Below are 17,430 nucleotides of genomic sequence, written 5' to 3'. Positions count from 1 at the left end.
AAAGGAAAAAAGCTTTCTAGTTTTGGTACAGTAATGAACCAAAAAATAATAATATGCAAAATTATATATTTTTAATAATTTGCAAAAAGTCACACTATAGGACAGATTAAAAAAAAAAAGACAATAATGAATACTTATACCTAGTATTTTAGTGTCTATGTACAGCCATGTAACTCACATATATGATCAGGAAAATTGTAACTTCAAATAAAGTTTTGCAATTTAATTTTTAATTATTCTAAATTTATTGTCTATATGTTAATTGATTGTTGTGAAGACTTTATTATGCTATAACATAGTTCAATTATTATTTAAGGAGAAGCAAATACATTTAAGAGAAAATAAATTGTTGAGTAAATATTCCCTAAATCACTGTTTCATTCTAACTATTTAAAGAAAAATATTTGCAATCTTAATCAGAGCCCTTCAAGGAAGCAAAGATGTTTTAAGTGGCATATCCAGCAGAAGAAAGAAAAATAGATGTAAGCTTGCAAACAAGACTATTTTCTGGTAGGATGAAGATGTGAGATGGCACTTTAGAGACGGGATTATGAACAAAGAGGCAGAGACAAGAACAAGGAAGAAGGAAAAGGGGGGACAACAAGAATAAAAAGAACAATAGAAAATAGGGAGTGGAGGGTAAAGAATGTGACAGAGAAGATTGAAAATAAGAGTCAGTGGGGACAGAGAAAGAGCTTGAGAAGCCAACGGGTGCAGGAGAGAGAACTACAAAAAAAATGAGTGTAAGGTGAAAAATCTGCAAAGGGAGGAAAAGAATCTCACATGAGTGCTAAACTTAAGGAAGAATGGCAAATCCCTCTTGGATGAATCAGTGCTTCCCAATTACCCACATGCAACCCCTCTGAGTCACCCTACGTTCGTGGCTGCGCAGCCTCGATGCCAAGACAACTATTTAGAGTTGTGGTCCAGTGTCAGAAGAAAAGATGGCAGTAAAAGTCCTGTGGCAGGGAAGCCTCCCCCAGCCAAGCACTCCTGCCAACAGAGCCGGCTGCAGCTGGCCACGGCCGGAGTCCCTCGCTGCTCGCTCTGCACGCAGCGTGAGCGACCCAGGAGCCGCGGGGGTGCCGCGGGCAGCCAGGCCTCCACAGCCGCCCCTCTGCTCTGCAAGGCAGGGCCCAGCACCTGAGGCCAGAGCCAGATCTGAGGGACAGAGCAGCAGCAGGAGCAGGGAAAGGAAAACCAAAAGAGGGCAAAAAGAGGAAGAGAGTAAAAGAGGAAAGCAATTAGTGGTCATGGCCTCTTTGCAGCAAGAAATGACTCGTACTACATACATAAGTGATCTCTGAGTGAACTGTAAGTGGGAGAGGCACAGCAAGGAGCCTGCTGTTGATCTCATGAGCTGACTATGAAAGCTCAAGAGTGACACATTTCTGTCGCAAATCCAGCCACTCTTACACATGGAAATACTTCTGCTAGGGCAGTTCAATGGCATATATACATATCAGTTCCTTTCTGATCAGCTTTGACCTTTTCCTGAAGGCAAGCCCGGATTTATCTTTTTTATTTATTTTGCCAACATGGCTGTATTTGTCAGCATAGTAATTAGTTGAGCCGGTAGAGCTCTGGGAATAGACTTCCAGCTGACATGTGCTCCCTCTTCTGGTTGGCATTTGCCTCTACACACTGAGGTGAGAGCAAAGACACATTTGGGTCCCCTAGCTCCTTAAAAAAAAAGAGCCTTAAAACACTCTGCTTACTCTATTTTGATATGACTGTGAGATCTCTGCTGCTCACTGTCCTATTGCACCAAAAGGACATGAACTTTGATGCACTTGTGCATTTCAGACAAATGATTTTACCATCCATGAAGTCCATTCATGGATTTGTTTGTTAGTATTTCTACAGTTTCACTGATATAAGCATGCATTAGTGCCCCTGTTTTCTTCCCCACAATGACAGGTCACTCATACTCCCTCACACAGCCATTCCCAGCTGAGCTCTTGAACACAAGGCAACCAAAGTTTCATTTGGGGGGGATCTGATACATGATTAGAGGGGCACTATTGCAGGAAGTCTTGCTGGTCCACTTCATCTGAATACACATAGTGGGAAAACACAATGCTAAAATATATCCTCGGTGAAAGAGCTCAGTCTGAGAATTTCTGTGAAAAGCATTCTCCCCTTCTTTTGCCTGTGGCCTGTTGTGGTGTAAGCACGTGAGCAAGGACCTGCAGGTGGTAATGGAGGGGCTCAGCTCAGAGGGCCGGAACCTGCTGCCTGCAGGAATGGGCCTCTCAGGGCTGGTCATTGAACTGAACTCCACAGCCATCAACTCTGCAATTCTAATCCTGTCTCCAACACTGACTCCTGGTCAAAATCAGTTCTGATCTTTCTGATTTGCTTCCACATCTACAGAGAGGGAACAGTCCTTGCTTATAATATTTACCAGGCACACTGAAGCAGATCTTCAGCATTTACACCTCATATCATCTGTTCAACTGCCTCTGCCTCACTGGGGACTAGGTCATGCCTCTTTGGTGCTACCACATAAATGTTAAAACTTAACCATCATGTGCTCTTCAAAAAGGGCAGCTCCAATTCCCTGCCTTTTTTTTTTTTTTTTTTTTTTTTTTTTGTGGAAAGTAACTCTTTGAAATATTGTTTCAATAAAAAAGAACAGAATAAATGTCTGCTTGGCCAGATCTAGGACAGATTGCTGGATAGTATTTAACATTCAGAGTGGAAGTATTACTTTGGCCCTTAGGCAAAATGTACCAGAAACTTGTCTAGGGTCATGCCAACAACAAATGATGAAGAAAGCAAACTTTTTTTTTAAATTTTAAATATAGTCTTTGAGTTTTTTCAAACAGAGAGACTAAATTTGGATAATTGTCTTGGAAATAAACTCAGAGAAAATTTAGATTTTTTTCCTGTTCATCAATTTTCGAAGTATTCAAATTTAAAATAATCTATCAATTTCTAGTTCCTCTTCTAGAATTTGTCTTTACTGGTTTTTAACTGTTTCCTACTGTTTTCACAGGTCAGTGCTTGCAAACAGTAAAGCAAGCACTGTAAAAGCTGAAGAAAATAGGCACCCACTAATATTTTCAGATCTTTCTCAACCCACAAATAGGCAAAGCTATATTCCATTTGTCCATAAGAATTTCACTCAAACTTTTGGGGATTTCTTTTGGGTTTTTATTGTATGAAATCAATATTCAAATATATATTCAGTTAAGTTATCATCTAATGCTTACTAGGGTTACATCAAATCTGGAAAAGTTAACTTTTATAGTACAATCCAAATGGAAATGTAATTTGTGTGAGATTTGCTTTACTATCATTGTCTACCACATTACTGCAGAACAAAGCACATTACTAAGACAATATTTGTGGGAGGCTCAAGGTACACAAAACATTTGTTGATTATGTGATACAGATATATCTCAAATGCATATGCATCTCAAAGTCTTTTTAGCAACACTGTCATTTTTTAAGAAACAAATCAAATAATGCTTAATTTCATTTCAGACAAATGAAATAGAACAGAGCAGATGGGGTTCATACTCATTCAGCATGTCTTTTCTGACCAAAAACCATTCATCTAACTGAATATTTACTCCATTTGATACCTAATTCCTTATAAACCCAAAGAAAAGCTGATAATCCAGAAACATACATCTTAGGCAAATATTTTATATCTATAACACACAAACAACTCCAGTGACAGGAATTCTTGTGCCACATTATAAAAGCCTGAGATATAAAACCACCAGACCCTTTTGCTTATATCATTGCTCCCCAAACTCTGCTTGCTGGGTAGATTGTAGCCTCTCAGGGAAGAGGTCTGGAGAGCCCTGAGAGCACCATGGCCTGTCACCTGCCTTGAGACCAAACACACCTCCTGGGTCCCCTGGCATTCAGTACAGCTCACAGTCAGATGATGGCTCTGCAGATGAAACACTGGGCTAGCAGCACAAGAGGACCAGGACTGCCTACCTCAATCTTAGAATGGAATTTCACTCAAAATGAGGAGGAAGGGCTTCACTTATTTGTGGACAATAAATAATGTGGTAACAAGGAAATTCATCTTGCCCAGGGCACACGCAAGTTTGAATCACTGCTCTCAGATTTGAAGCAGTGTCTGACATGGGGATTCACCACGACAGGTATATACTTAGCACCGGTTACATGTCTGTTTTCTTTCTCCTTTGCAGACACTCTTGCTTTCAAAACATGCAGAAAAGACTTGATTTCACCCTGCATCAGAATGAAACCAAATGCCAAAACCTCAGAATCTTTCACGAAACAGAATCCTTGTTTCCTGGCCAGCCTTATTATTGAACCTTAATATGATACAACATGTGTGCATATTTGCACACATGGTCCACAGCCCTTACACATGTGTAAATCCTACTGAAGTCATGTATAAAGGATCAGGCTCTAGGGCTGTTATAGAAAAAGTTCATGTTTCACTGACTTTTTGGTATTCTTTGAAGATATTACATTTAGAGTAAATATAGAGAAGTACATGTTATATGCAAGATTTTCAGAGAACATTTAACTTCCACACCAGAAGGTCACATCTAAGGCAATATGGTCTTGGAACAAGTTCAAAGTTGTCACACTTGATAAAAATAGCTTAAAGGGCACAGAACTGTGCTGGAATATGGGAAAAGAGTGGAACATGAGAGGGGGAGTGATTGAAGGCCCCATTACTAATTATGTACATACTTTGTTGCTATTGAAAGCTAGGTTTCCAAGCATGTACATGGTAGTTAAGTTAAATAAAAGTGCAAGCAATTAAAAAAATATAAATGCTTTTGCATTGCTAAATCTAAGGAAAGAACCTTTTACAAATATAATTCTATAGAATAAAGGAAAATAATTTAAAAATAAATGAACAGAAGATAAATGTGTCTAGTTTTTTTTTCTGTTTGTTCTTAGTTTCAAAATTATCCTTATATACTTACATTTTCCCATCATTTATTAGTATTTTTGTAATATTTAATTGAAAATCAAAACATATATTAATTTTTTTAATATAAGAAGCTACATTCACTTTTTTCATATTTCACTTCAAACAGCTGCAATTTTGTTACGTTTTTTCTAACCTCCTGAAAGAGGGACAAATGTACATAACAAATTGAATTTCAGGAAAAGTTGAATCATACTGGAAGATGGGCTGTTATAGCACAATATGTGGTACATTAGAAATACAAGTTTACATTAACCTGCCTCTTGAGAGACACATCATATTGGCAATAATTAGCCCTTAGGACTCTGCTCTCTGTATTGGTTACCTGTTAAACCACAGTCAAATCTCCTGATGATGTTTAAGCCATTCATTTAAGTGAGCCTAAAATAAGGTCCTACAGCCCTTCTGCAAACTGATTCACTTGCACCAAAGTCACACTAAATGGGCATTTTTCCATGACTGGGACACTCAGGAAGTCATGGGGCATGTGTTGTCCTACACAGAAAGCCAATGATAAATCTTCCAGTTCAATGTTTGATTTATTGTGCTATCATGTTAATTCTGCCCTTGTAAAGAACAAGTCATGCAAAGGAATCTTTTACTTTGCTTTTAACTGAGAAATTTGCTATATTTTGCACATACTTTAATGATTGATGGCATGGTGCAATCTTTGTGCCAAAACATGAAAAACGCTAATGTTTAATGATTTTGTAATGCAAGACTCTTGCCTTAGTTCTGCCCAGAATTACTACATGCAGGGCCCAGTCACATCCTAATCCTATTTATCTCAGTGAGGCTCTTGATGGAAAGAAAATGAAATTGCTACCTTCCATGCTTGGAAGCAAATTTTTCACTCATCTGTATTCTTCCCTGTAGAGAAACTCAGATACAGGAAATTTTTGACCACGTTTGGTTTCATAGGACACTATGTACATTACCATGGAAGATAACGTATTTTATGGCAACAGTCTGCAAAAGGTATGCTCTGTGACAGCAACACTTTTTTTTTTGCTATAATAATTAAGTACTTAAGAATTGAAGATATCCCTTCAACCAGAGAAAGACACCTGAAAGCGAGGGTGTCCCATGCCTCCCACAATATAAACAGCTAACAGGACGATTTTATATCTTCGAGGATGAGGAAGTAAATGATCAGAAAAAGGGCCTGAAAGCTGAACTCCAGGAGGTGCACTGGATACACAGAACTTTCTATACCTCCCTTTTAAAATGTATAACCATGGGGAAAGGTTATATTATATGGCAGCAGAGAAGCAACAATGTAATTTATGCAGCTCAGTTTAAAAGCATCACATTTTTATACAATAACAAAAAAGTAGAGAGTCTGAGTCATTAGAAAAATACTTGCACAGCTGGTAAATTGTATTTTTTATGGACCTTATACATGTGATTGTAAGCACTAAGTATACACATTATTAGGGTCAATTTAAATCCAGGCTGATGAAAAATCCAAAGTGTTGGAGGATTTAGAATCTTCCTGTGGAATTTGTTGTAGCCTCCACATCTATGCTTTCATTAAAATAATATCTGTTCTAACTTCCCAGGTTTTAAAAGGAGCATTTACAGCATTAACCAGTGCACCGTCTCACAGACTGTACAGTCAACAGATTGAAACGATACTACCAGGATATGTGGAATAACAGCAATATTTATTCTGTATTTTTATCTTCCTGGAATGGATTGACCACTGATTCAGAAGCAAAGAACTACTGTGATATGCCCTTTGCTTCTCACTCAATTTGAGATGGCAATGTTTTAGTGGTTTTAGTGCTAACCATCTATGAAAGAGCACAAAAGGTGGCAGGCCCCTGGAGAGCAAGAAGATGAGGGTCTGTGTGGCTGTTACAATCCCTCTAAGAGGATCATACTGCTCTGTTCTTTCATCTCTGTAATATGAGAGTGAAACAGTCCATCACAAAGCTGGGGAAAAAAATCTGCTGTCCATTTTTATTTTGTTTCAGTGTCTGGAAAGAAGTGCTTCATTTCTTACTGCATCTGGACCAAGACAGACCTCCTGGAGGTGCTCCCAGCTCCCTGAAGATACTAGGACATTTTGGGTTAAACTCATGCTCTATTCAGGCTTGGGTTCGCCTTCTTTCCCAGTCATATTCACCCACCACATTTCTTTTGGCTGTATTTTTCTGTGGTCATTAAATCCCTCTCTTTATGTAGTGTACAATTCTGAGAACTGCAGCGAACAGGAAGGTTTTTAGTCATCCTGCCAGTTCACATTATTTGCTGCTGGAAAGCCTTTGAGCTGATAGAGATTGGAAGGCACACAATTCTCCATGAGCTAATGCCCACTGCTTTTATCTCAAATGGTTTTAATGGCCATCCAAGTAATGCAAACTGGATTTACATTACTCCAGTCCAATGAGTTGGATCTCATTGAAAAGACTTTGCTACCAACATTTCTTGCAGTGCAGAAAAACTAAAAGCTGCAGTCAGGAATTGAAGTAATGTTTTACAAGATGCTATACAAACCCAGAACAGAGAGATGATCCTTGCCTGAAAAATATGTAACATAAAGGTGTCACTTGGCTTTATGCTTTCCCCAGATGTTGCAGTTGGCATGTGTTTGTTACATGAAAAATGGTTGCACCTAATTACATCCTAAGGTGACAACATGGAGATATGGCTGATGGATGAGGAGCCCAAGGATATAATCATATGACAGTGATCCATCTGACAGGGAAGGTATCAGTTCCCTTGCTCCTAGCTGTTGTCATCCTGATAGACATCCTGGTGAATTTTATAGAAAGGAGATGACAAAATATAGTGAAGGTTTTCAGAGGTGTTTGAAACATGTTGTCTCCATGTATGAATGACTGCTTAGGTGATAAAATGAACAGGATAAAAAACGTGGAGTTGGGATGGTTATTTGCATCCCTGCCAGCACAGAAAGGCCTAAGCATCTCCAAGAGTAAAGGAGGGAGAGTAATGGTAATGTGCTTGAAAGAAGTGCAAAGCATTGAAAATTAAATACTTCACCTCTACTGTGATAACAACTCAACTTCATCTCTATTGTGATAACAACTCCAAAAACTTAATGGAGGGATGCAAAGGGGAGGTTGGTACTTTGTAGAGAAATGGTATGGATTTGCAATTGCCAAGTGCTTTAGAAAGGATGCTGTTGTACCTCAAGACATGAGCTGATGAGAACATGAACTTTGAATTGCTAATTGATAGCAGCTGTCCCACTTTCAGAAGTTTCCCATTTAGGAAATTTTGGGATGCCTTGACAAATTTTTCCAGCTTACCTAAAAGAAGGATTAATTTCTCAGTATCAAATTTGTGTGTCTGAAAGAAGCAAATACACTCTCCTATGAAACACCACTATTTCTCCCTTTTCACACATATTTGTTTCTTGTTAAAGAAGAAACTGCGTGAAACATGAGAGAAAACAGAGGTATGAAGAGAAAACAGTCTAATATGACTCAGTTTTTCTACGTAATTTGTGATCAGAATTAAAATCAGCAGCTGTGTTCTGTTGCTAAGAGAATATCTTAGAACACTAAATTGTTAGGCCTAATTTCATTTCTAGAAATGTCACATGTTTGTTTGAAAACACAATAAAGGTTACGACAAAACGTCTGGATGAAAGAACAAGACCCATTTCTGCAAAGCAGGTGATTCACGTAGTGTCAGCTTTCCAATTAAAATCTAAAAACTAATTTTGGGAAGTTCTTTCCATCTTATAGACTTGCTGATATTTGTTCTTAGGCATGACATAAGTATGGAAATCTTGAATAAACTATCTGAAACGCAGTGTCTGGATGTAAGCAAGTTTTATTTTTGCAGCCTGTGTAACAAATGTAAACTACTGATAGACTGTGTATGTTGTTTTTACTGTTTCTCACATAGACCTTAAAAATTTCCAGTATCAAGCAAGATTCAGAAAAGAGTCAGAGCCATCACTAATAAAAATGTTTGCATTATCTTATACAATATTGCAATCATCTCTCACTGAAATCATGCTATAAACCTTTGCACACTTTATAAAACAGTCTTTCAAATTTTGGCTACCATTACCTGTGGTAATCAACACTCATCCCATGCTTCCAAGTTTTAGATTATATGGAGAAAATAATAGATGTATATCATGTAATTGAAATGGCATCAAGACCACCACGTCCATCACCTTTGGACAAACGAATGATATTAATCTGAAAAGAACTGTTCTGTGCATTATGACTGCATGATATAAAATGCATAACAAGAAGTATAGCATGAAGTTCTTTGCATCACCTCAATGCATGTGGGATACAGAAGACCAGAAATCAATACTAATTGATTGTGTGTTTCAGAAAAAATGGGCAGACAAAAAAACCCTACGTCCTTGGAATGAAATGCAAGATATGCAATCCTGCCTACTCAGTGAATTTAAGATTGAAGGGAGACTTTCTGCAATTTACAATTCATACTTAAGTTACTGTTGTTAGCAACACTGAATCTAAAATGTGGGCAGGAAATTAGGTGAATGAAAAGAAAAAGGATGGAGAGCAAGCAATTGATAATGGCTGCTGAAACAGCAAGGAGCACTCACTTAAAAGCAAAAATAAATCCAGAGAGTCTCAAAATTTGCAACTGAACCAAAAATGTCTCAAAACTGCTGTGTGATGAATAGAATCTACACCTTGTTTTCAGGGCCAGAGGCAATTCTGAGCAGTCATTCTATCAGAAGTGGGATCTTCACAGAGCTTTTATAGCTATTGATTTTTGGAGGGGAGTGAAACAGCTACCTAATTTCCTGACAAAATACATCAGAAAATCAGAAAATTGAATGCTAACATCCATAAGTTCTCAGAGAGAAAAAAATTAGCCTATCTAAAGCCTGCATGTTATATGCTAGGACAAAGAGCTAAGAAATCACTAAAAATTCTGGAAATGATAAAAAGTCTCCCTCTTATAAATTATCTGCTTTCCATATTTTCTTTTTAGTTCTTTGTACCTTTCACAGACTGATTTCAATTTTTACAGATTTATTTCAATATTAGGACCCATGTCTACTTATCTATAAAGTCCAAGAAACTCAGGAGATCAGTCCACAAATATTAAAGATTTTATTCACATGGAGCTGTGTCTGCCATTCAGGTTCCAAGGGTGACTTTGCAGAGCTGACACATTTTCTTGGCTTTGCAGTTCTTGTTGCTGTCCAACATGCGTGATATTCATTAATATCAGCTCTACAACATGTAAATCAAATTTAAGATCATTTTTGTTCACATGATGAAGAAATTTTAGTACAGACTTCAGAATCTGCAAGAATGTTCCTGGTACAGCTGCAGGACAAGCCAAAAAAAGGGCATCACAAAGTGTTACAGTTTCACAGAAAGATTCACTTTGCCAATAAAAGGAACTGGATTTTAGCATAGTTCCAGCAAAAAGGTTCCTGAGCTTTGCCATTTTCATCTTCATCCCCTAAAGAGCCAAGAAATTACATAGAAAGAAGCTGTTGGTTACTTTTAAACTTTTGATAACATACAAAATTTTTTATTGAGGATCAATTATAATAGCAGTATATGTATAAATATTTAATTGAAATATATTGATAGCATATTCATGCATTTCTTATTTACTGAAAATCATTTATAGGTACAAGTACATATAAAATCATAGACTTGCAATTTTTTGTACATGTAAATATGTAAATACTGGAGAAAAGTGATTATTTAACTCCTGAAAAGCAGGAATATTTTAAAAGACTGTATGCTAGAAGTTGTCATTAGAAATACACAGTTTGCATGAACAGCGTAGGAACAGTCTAGCAAAGCCTATGTGAAACTTTTAGTGCATAAATCTGTTCATACCCAGAGGCGGTAATAAGTTACATGTTTCTCTACATACACAGTTTAAAATTGTCAAACATATATTTCATGCACTGGAACCAGAAATTACATCTTCTTGGCTGACTTTCTGGGATGTATTTCATAATTAGGTGTAGAAGTCAAAGATACCACTTCCTACCCAAAGGACACATAAACCCTTCAAGCATATCAGAACAGGTCAAATATCATTATATACCTTAAAATTTCACTACTGCAAGGTGGGTAACTGGTTTCCTTTGTTACTAATTCAACAAAACCTTGAAAAACAGTTTCCAGTATTAACTTTCCTGATTAGACAGCCATGCTTGCCTCTCATAATGTACCTGAAAATTATACTCCTAGAAGACTAAACTGTTCATTTATTTCCAGCCTGTTCCATTCAAGTTTTTTATCTGTCTTTCATTCATTCTGGTGTGTGAATAAAATTCAGGACAATTCATTCTGGAGATGTAATACTGCCTCTTTATTTGAGGTTTAATAATTCCCAAAGAAACCAAATTTATGTACAAAGAATTTATGCATGGCAACATTTTAAAACACCAGTTATTATAGCTAAATCCTTACATTTGAGTGTACTATCACTGTCTGGACCAAACCAAGTAGGCTGTCAGTCCATTGTTCCCCCTTTAGAAGAGGAGATTGGACAGACATTGGCCCTGTTGACTCAGAGTGAACACTCACCCACAGAGGAGACACCAGACGAGACTGCTGAAGCTTGAGATGGGTTAGCATCTGAATCTGCATAAATGTGTCCTGCTCCCCACTGCCCCGAGCATTCTGTCCCCAGACTGCTGCAGGGATTAGCCGAGCTGGGGAAAGCATTTTCCTAAAAAACCAGATGAGGCAGCAATGAGCTGGGATTATATATCAAAAGCTTCCAGAACTTCATGACCTTTGATCACTAAATTAATACCTTCTCTGTTTTACTTAGAGTGAATTGTAACTGTTTCAACAGATCATAGTTACAAATAATAAATTTATTTTGATATTTTTGAATTCTAATTTTCCATTTTAAAGGTGCCACAATTAAATCTATTTTTCTTAACAACTGAAAAAAAATATTGCTTCAAGACTACAGCTGACAGCTCTTTCATTATGATTTTCAGAAACAATTTAGGGAATAGAAGAACAAATAAAATTTATCATAGACAATTGTTTGCACCTTAAAATTCAGAATATACCAAAAATCCAGATTACAGTGAAAGCATACGTGCAATTAAAAAAAAAAAGCTTTTAAGATTTCTAAATTTCAAATCTATGTGCATTTTGGTGAACTTGAAAATAACCCCATAGTAACATGGGGGCTATTATAGTAATAAAAGTGGCATGGCAATTTTTGTTTCCCAGTTTCTGAATGCTATATATGATTTAATAATTAGGTAACATGACATCACTAATAACCAATTTATTTCTAATAGTAAAACAGATTGATTTAGATTGGGTTTTTTTGTTGCTTTTTAATGTTTGAAAGATATTAGAAGATGAATTTTTTTAGTTAATTTAGTTTGAGCTCAGGACATTCACAGCTCACATCCCTCTGTACATCAGGGATCTTTATAACCTCTCCAGCTACTCTTGTTTCGTGCCACCCATTCATCTCCTTTCCTTCAAAGAGAGGGCAAATATTTATAATACATTATTCTTATATATTACAATATAAACACATTTAGACACATATTTTACATCTATCTATAATATACTACATCATTTACTACAAGAATAATTTGTAGTAAAAGAACCAACAAGAAATGTTACAAATCAACTAGTCCATGTTTTAGCACCTAGAACAGGAAGGGAGAAAAGCGAAGCAATTTTTATTTTCCTCACAGGTGATTCTGAAATATCTCTATTAGTATTGATAATTTATGATTACAAACTCCTTCACACTGTCAGTTTCATGCAGTCTGGATAGGACACCTCAGTAGGCTCTAAAGAATCATAAGCCAGCAGTTTTCTGCCACATGAATGGACTGAAAGCTTCTAGGACCAGTTGCCCATATCCATGCTGCTTACTTGGAGGCACTGGAGCAGAAGAGATGTTGACAGCAGATTGCTCAGTAACCTGGTTAAAGTATCCAGTGTTAGCTGAGGGACATAGAAAGGGGGCTGGGGGACTAAACCCCTTTTTCCAGGTAAAAAAGAAGATCCACACAGGTTGTCTCTCAACCCTTCTTGTCAATGACCTCAGATTGTCTTATGTACTGTAAACTGCCCAGGCCAAACATTTAAAAATCTATTTAGATGTGTATTTTCCTTATTTTTCCCTTTAACTGCAGCCTCAGGAAGCTTACCCTGGTTGATGCCATGCCTGGAGTACTGTGTTCAGTTCTGAGGTCTCCAGTTGAAGGAAGACAAGGAACTACTAGAGAGTGTCCAGTGGAGTGCTATGAATTTAATTAGGGGTCTGGAGCAACTCACTGATGAGGAAAGGCTGAGAGAGCTGGGGCTGTTTAGGCTGGAGAAGGAAAGATTGAGAAGGCATCTTATTGATGTCTATCAGTACCTGAAGGAAGGGAGTCAAGAGGATGGAGCCAGGCACTTCCCAGTGGTGCCAAGCAGTAGGATGAGGGCAACAGGCAGAAAAATGATGCATGGAAAATTCCAACAAAATATGAGGAAGAACTTTACTCTGAGGTTGACAGAGAACCCAGGGAACAGACTGTACAGGAGAGGTTGTGGAGATAGAAAATTTCTTTCTCTGGAGATACAAACTGTCCTTGATGCAATCCTGTGCAGCCTGCTGTAGGTGAGCCTGCCTTAGCAGGAGGGTTGGACTGGGTGATCTCCAGAGGTGCCTTCCAACCCCAACCATTCTGTGATCGAGTAATTCTGTAACAGCCACTTAATCATCCTCTACCTTTCTAGATTTTCTTCATTTTTAATGAACTCTATTTTTCCCCTCCATTTTGTATTTCATTGATCCAACTTCTGTTGCAAAAAAAAGGAAATAGCCTATAGCAATAACACTGAAGCCAGAAACACACTGATAGAGTCTTTTATAAAGAAAAAAATGTACTCTGCAGGTAGATATGTTTCCTGAGGACCTCCTTGAAGTGCTGTTTTTTTCATGTCCAGCCAAAAGTGACACTGTTTCGTGTGCACCTTTTCAGTTTCCAGGTAAACTGTAGCTACTTTTGTTAGCTATTCAGGGATTCACAATTGCTCAAGTTATATGGATGAACAAGATTCCCATGCCACTAGATTTGCAATTTTAATTATACCTATCCTGCATGTTTCACTGAAGTGTTGAAACACTGAATAAATTGGACTAGCTCAAGGAGCTGACATTTCTAGGAGACATGCCCTACTACCTGCAAATTCCCCACATATTCAGCTCACATCCCTCTGTACATCAGGGACCTTTATAGCCCTCTCCAGCTACTCTTGTTTCATGCCACCCATTTATCTCCTTTCCTTCAAAGATTTATTCCTGTGTGATCCCTTCAATTTTTTCCTATTTTTTTTCCTACTGTAGGAAATAAATTATTCAGGGTGTCAACATACTTGAACTAGAACTGAGATGGAGGTAGTTATAATGAAATGCTAATAACTGCCAGGAAAATTACAGAGTTGTTCTCAGCTGCTAGGTCTGCCAGGCAGCTGCCAGGAGCACTATGTTTTTCCCTTACTCTTCTTCTTGTTTACTGATTTTTCACCAAAATAGGGCATTGTTCTTCAATTCTGAACTGTCAGAGAACATTCCAGCACTGATTGGAAAGGTCATTCAAAGATAATAACATAATAGAGAAAGAAACAGAAGAATGTTTTTCTGTTGAAATAAGGGCTTTTGATGCAGGCTTTAGGGTGTGCTTCAACATTACACTTATCAGTTGCTACATCCTTCTGTTGTGTCAATGCAACTCTGTTGGGGGGTATGCTATAAATGAGATTGTTTCCATTAGCACTGATTATTTCTCTGGCTGGCTTGCAGTGCACACTCCTGAAAAGTGTTACCAGTAAAATTCACAACTCCTACCCCTCTAGCAGAGGGGACAGAAAGGTATAGCAGTTCTGCAAAAGAATTCTTCAAGAACGTTAGTCCTACAGAAATTGTTTAGTCAGAAGCACAACATTAATTAAAGACCACCGACACTGTTAAAATTTTCCTGTCTCTCATCTGCCTGCTACCACCTCTTAGCCACAGGTTAACATGCCACAGGTACTGAAGAATGCTTGAACATACACTCAGGTATGAGCTGTGGGAGTGGTGACCACTGTAAGAAGAAAAGTAGTCCAAGCTGCTTTGATTCTTCATGAGGTGAAATACTGACTTGCTGTGATTCATGAGTGAAGAGGGCAGAGCAAGTGAGGCAACGGTGTATGCAAAAGGAGGTTTGATTCATGGTTAGCTCAGGATTCATGTGTTCCAGAGGCAGAACAGACAGGTAATCCAGCAGGATTTGGAGCCTCCAGACCTTGATTAGCTCAGCCAAATTTCAACATATGCACTGCAATAGGGTAGGCTCCTGCCCGAGCATTTGCTGTTTGAGCTTCACATATGCTCGCTCAGATACTGTACAGTGTTGTCTTTTCAGCCATGTAACTACACTCCAGATCAAATTCATGGGATTTCAAATTTCCAGGAGGAATATGTAACTCAAGAGGCACATCCCAGGCTTTCCTTTGAAACTCAAATCAGAGGCCTTTGTAAAGGGTTATTAATTATCTACATCAAAGCCATGCCCACAGGCGCTGCTTACTGCACTTTTCCCTGACAACAAGGAGCTCAGCTCATTTCCAAATCACCCATATAGCCAACACGTCAGCCTGCATTCTACTAACTCACCTTTCCAGGGCATTTTCTGGGTGCCACAAGCAACCCCAAAGGGACTTGATCCTGCTAAAGATGGCTCTTCTCTATGATCTAGAGAAGGGAGAAGCACTTTGAGCATGCAGAATATCAAGGGCATTCCTGGGTGTCAGGAGCACCTCTCACATCTGAAATGGTGAAATTGAGAACCTAAGCAGAACCTTGTTCTAAACCAAGACAGAAAATGCACACCTTTATTAGGCAGAGTGGGAACAAGCATTTGCCACCACTGGGGTTTGCCCCACACGGCCATTTGTCAATTATAACAATATGAACCAAACCGTGGAGCTGGGGCTGGTTGAGGCAGGGGCACATGACGGGCTCACAGAGCTCCGGGCAGAGCCTGCCATGCCCAAGCTCCCCACAGTGGGGGCTCACACACCTGAGGGGTGGCTGGGCCCCTCAGCCCTGGGAGGAGACTGTGTCCAGTGCTGTGTGCAGTTCCGGACCCCTCGGTTCTGGAAGGACATTGAGGTGCTGGAGAGAGTCCAGAGAAAGGCAATGGAGGTGGTGAAGGGTCTGGAGGACAAGTCCTATGAGGAGCAGCTGGCGGAGCTGGGGGTGTTTGGCCTGGAGCAAAGGAGGCTAAGGGATGACCTTATTGCTCTCTACCACTGCCAGAAAGGAGGCTGCAGTCACATGGGAATTGGAACCTCCTCTCAGAAAAAAATGGAGAGAACATGAGGATACAAACTCAAGCTGTGTCAGAGGATGTTCAAGTTGGACGTTAGGAGGAACTTATTCACGTGAAGAGTGGGTGATTAGACACCGGAACGGACTTCCTAGGGAAGTGGCGGAGTCATCGTCCCTGGGGGTGTTTAGGTAAGACCGCACGTGGCACTCAGTGCCATGGTATGGTTGACGTGGTGTGTATGGTGCTGTTGGCTGGACTCGATGACCTCGGAGGCTTTCCCAGCCTCGCCCGCTCCGCGTTCCTGTCACTGTCACACTGCCCGCGCGCTCCCGCCGCCTCACGGGGACGTCGGGGCACTCCGGCCCCGCCCCCGCGGGGCACGTGACCCCCGCCGCCCTCAGAGCCACCACCTGGCCCCGCCCCGCGCTCGCGCCAAACGCTTCCGGCCGAGGGCCGGCGGAGCAGCGCGCATGCGCCGGAGAACCCGGAAGCGCCCGAGCGGCGGAGCCGGGGCGGGAGGCGCTGCCGGAGGCGCTGCGTGCGCGGCGCTCCCGCGGCCCGGCCGGCCCGCGGTGGGCGCAGAGCCTCGGGGCGCTGTGCAGGGCCAGGTAAAGGGGCCCTGAGGGGGCGTGGGCCCGCGGGAGGGACGTGCGAGGATGTGTCCCGAAGGTACGGGCGCGGGGTTCCCGGGTTTGTGAAGGTATCCGGGTGAAGGCGCGGCGGTGACGGGACGGGGAAGGGTCTCCTCCGGACGGCGGGGTTTGGGAAAGGATGTGGGGAGGGATGGGAGTGATGGCAGACCTTAACGTAACCTCAGCTCGGTTCGTGAAAGATGTTGGGTTCTTGGAGTTCAGGCTGGCACGAAACTGGCAGGGTTGCCTTGTACACTGTACTGAGACCGGTGAGGTGCATCTAAGGCGATATTTTAGTGTGGACTCTTATCTATTAGGAGTTACCCTTTTTTGATGTTATCCAAATTTATCCTTTTAATGACTCCCATATGGAGTTTTCCTGTCACTTAAATGCTGTGCGAAAGCACGGTGGACTGCTCGATAACCTTTTCTGTTTTTTCATTTGTTTGTTTGACTTTTCTTTTGGACAAGGTAGTTAATAGTTCTGATATATATATATATATGTGTATCTAAATATATATATACACACACAGATATGTGTGTGAATATACATATGTATTATATGTAAC

General features: G+C 39.9%; 1 protein-coding gene across 1 annotated transcript in view; it reads left to right on the top strand.

Moving 5' to 3' along the window:
* The first annotated feature begins 16,771 nt into the window (after positions 1-16,771).
* Positions 16,772-17,430, top strand: part of VPS13B (vacuolar protein sorting 13 homolog B) — a 433,772-nt gene continuing 433,113 nt past the window's right edge. Inside the window, exon 1 of the mRNA XM_036379056.2 lies at positions 16,772-16,898. The gene's annotated coding sequence lies outside the window, so the exon portion shown is untranslated. The remainder of the gene's footprint in view (positions 16,899-17,430) is intronic.

Source organism: Molothrus ater, chromosome 1, assembly GCF_012460135.2.
Source record: "Molothrus ater isolate BHLD 08-10-18 breed brown headed cowbird chromosome 1, BPBGC_Mater_1.1, whole genome shotgun sequence".
Classification (NCBI taxonomy): domain Eukaryota; kingdom Metazoa; phylum Chordata; class Aves; order Passeriformes; family Icteridae; genus Molothrus; species Molothrus ater.
The sequence above is the reverse complement of the archived record's forward strand: the minus strand, read 5'-3'. Positions and strand labels throughout refer to the sequence as shown.